Genomic DNA, 3,541 nt, shown 5'->3' on the forward strand with positions numbered 1-3,541 from the left:
TATTGACTGCTATTGATGTAACATATTACTAGGTCTTTAAGAGTTTATTCGGAAGATAACAGCTCTATAAATATTATTTTGCGGTGCCCCGACTCTCTAGTTAATTACATTTACATGATTAGCTCAATCAGGTAATATTAATTACGGATAAATTATTTTATAGAATAGCATGTCATATCCAAGATGGCGTAGCAATCGGACGTGTGTTTTGTCTTGTCCCGTCCTGTCTAGTGTAAATATAGTTTTCTTCGTTTTTTTTTTTTTTCTGTATATATTTCGTACATATTTTAATCTCACTTTCAAACTAGAGCTGAATATACTCTCCTGCAACCCGCATCACCCAATGTGGTACGGATCTGCTTTTTCTATACTTTACTTTAGAACCGTCAGAAGCTAGCCAGCTAACTAGCTACTACTCAGTTAGCCATTGCTAGCGGTCTTCAAAGCTAACTAGGACACCAGCGACATCAACCCAGAGCATATCAGACTGCTCTTTCTCTACCACATCTCCGGATTCCTACCGCAAGCTCTGAACCTTTACACCGGTTCATCGCAACTAGCTAGCTGCAATCCGAGTGGCTACTCCTGGCTAACGTCTCTGTCCCAAAACAAGCTACAGTTAGCCTTGAGCTAAGCCCATCTCCCGACTAGCCGAAGAGGCCCAACAATACCTCTTTTGCCAATTGGCCTGGACCCTTTACTGCCGACACGGAGCCCCGCCGATCCATCACGACTGGTCCGCCGACATAATCGTCCGAGGTGGTTTCAACAGGCTTTTTCGTTGCGACATCGCCAAAGATCCATCTGCTGGCCAAGGCCCGCGAGCTTTCTGTCTCCAGCTCACCCAGCGCATTAGAGCTCCTGTAGCATAATCCTGGGCTACAATTACCCGGGCCCACGACCGGTCTGTCGATGTCACCGCAAGAAGAGGAATAAACAGACTCACCCCATCGCGACGTCCCCCAAAGGTTAGCTCTCTAGCCCTCGCTATCTCCCTGCTTGCTAATTCGGCCTGCTAACGGTTAGCTTGTCTAGCCCGGGCCTACGAACTGTTAGCTTGTTAGCACAGGCCTGCTAACCATCTGGCTCACTGCGTTCTAAACACTCTGAACCCATTTACTTTCTATCTCTCTTTGATTTTTATTTTGTTTATACCTTCCGGAAACCTGCCTCACCCACTGTGATACGGAATCGCTATCACCTTTAATTTTATTTTATTTTTATGACACACTCAAGAACCTCCAGACGCTAACCAGCTAACTAGCTACAAGCTATTTAGTCATTGTTAGTTTTTTTTTTTTAAACCTGGATAACACTCGCCAGCCCAGCTTCCTGCCCATCCACCGCTGCCCCCTGGACACTGATCTCTTGGCTACATAGCTGACGCACGCTGGACTGTCCATTAATCACGGTACTCCATTCTGCTTGTTTGTTTTATCTGTCGACCCAGTTGCCTAGTCAACGCCATTTTACCTGCTGTTTGTTGTGCTAGCTGATTAGCCTCGCCTACTGTTTTTAGCTAGCTTTTCCAATTCAACACCTGTGATTACTGTATGCCTCGCTGTATGTCTCTCCCAAATGTCAATATGCCTTGTATACTGTTGTTCAGGTTAGTTATCATTGTTTTAGTTCACAATGGAGCCCCTAGATCCACTCTGCATACCCCTGTTACCTCCTTTGTCCCACCCCCCACACATGCGGTGACCTCACCCATTACAACCAGCATGTCCAGAGATACAACCTCACTCATCATCACCCAGTGCCTGGGCTTACCTCCGCTGTACCCGCACCCCACCATACCCCTGTCTGCGCATTATGCCCTGAATATATTCTACCATGCCCAGAAACCTGCTCCTCTTATCCTCTGCCCCCAACGCTCTAGGCGACCAGTTTTGATAGCCTTTAGCCGCACCCTCATACTACTCCTTCTCTGTTCCGCGGGTGATGTGGAGGTAAACCCAGGCCCTACATGTCCCCAGGTACCCTCATTTGTTGACTTCTGTGATCGAAAAAGTCTTGGTTTTATGCATGTCAACATCAGAAGCCTCCTCCCTAAGTTTGTTTTACTCACTGCTTTAGCACACTCTGCTAACCCTGATGTCCTTGCCGTGTCTGAATCCTGGCTCAGGAAGGCCACCAAAAATTCAGAGATTTCCATACCCAACTATAACATCTTCCGTCAAGATAGAACTGCCAAAGGGGGCGGAGTCGCAGTCTACTGCAGAGATAGCCTGCAAAGTAATGTCATACTTTCCAGGTCCATACCCAAACAGTTTGAACTACTAATTTTGAAAATTACTCTCTCCAGAAACAAGTCTCTCACTGTTGCCGCCTGCTACCGACCCCCGTCAGCTCCCAGCTGTGCCCTGGACACCATTTGTGAATTGATCGCCCCCATCTAGCTTCAGAGTTTGTCCTGTTAGGTGACCTAAACTGGGATATGCTTAACACCCCGGCAGTCCTACAATCTAAGCTAGATGCCCTCAATCTCACGCAAATCATCAAGGAACCCACCAGGTACAACCCTAACTCTGTAAACAAGGGCACCCTCATAGACGTCATCCTGACCAACTGGCCCTCCAAATATACCTCCGCTGTCTTCAACCAGGATCTCAGCGATCACTGCCTCATCGCCTGTATCCGCCACGGAGCCGCAGTCAAACGACCACCCTCATCACTGTCAAACGCTCCCTAAAACACTTCTGTGAGCAGGCCTTTCTAATCGACCTGGCCCGTGTATCCTGGAAGGACATTGACCTCATCCCGTCAGTTGAGGATGCCTGGTCATTCTTTAAAAGTAACTTCCTCACCATTTTGGATAAGCATGCTCCGTTCAAAAATGCAGAACCAAGAACAGATACAGCCCTTGGTTCACCCCAGACCTGACTGCCCTCGACCAGCACAAAAACATCCTGTGGCGGACTGCAATAGCATCGAATAGCCCCGTGATATGCAACTGTTCAGGGAAGTCAGGAACCAATACACGCAGTCAGTCAGGAAAGCTAAGGCCAGCTTCTTCAGGCAAAAGTTTGCATCCTGTAGCTCCAACTCCAAAAAGTTCTGGGACACTGTGAAGTCCATGGAGAACAAGAGCACCTCCTCCCAGCTGCCCACTGCACTGAGGCTAGGAAACACGGTCTCCACCGATAAATCCATGATTATCGAAAACTTCAATAAGCACTTCTCAACGGCTGGCCATGCCTTCCGCCTGGCTACTCCAACCTCGGCCAACAGCTCCGCCCCCCCGTAGTTCCTCACCCAAGCCTCTCCAGGTTCTCCTTCACCCAAATCCAGATAGCAGATGTTCTGAAAGAGCTGCAAAACCTGGACCCGTACAAATCAGCTGGGCTTGACAATCTGGACCCGCTATTTCTGAAACTATCTGCCGCCATTGTCGCAACCCCTATCACCAGCCTGTTCAACCTCTCTTTCATATCGTCTGAGATCCCCAAGGATTGAAAGCTGCCGCAGTCATCCCCCTCTTCAAAGGAGGAGACACCCTGGACCCAAACTGCTATAGACCTATATCCATCCTGCCCTG

The sequence above is a fragment of the Oncorhynchus keta genome, chromosome 10 (genome assembly GCF_023373465.1).
Source record: "Oncorhynchus keta strain PuntledgeMale-10-30-2019 chromosome 10, Oket_V2, whole genome shotgun sequence".
Lineage (NCBI taxonomy): Eukaryota > Metazoa > Chordata > Actinopteri > Salmoniformes > Salmonidae > Oncorhynchus > Oncorhynchus keta.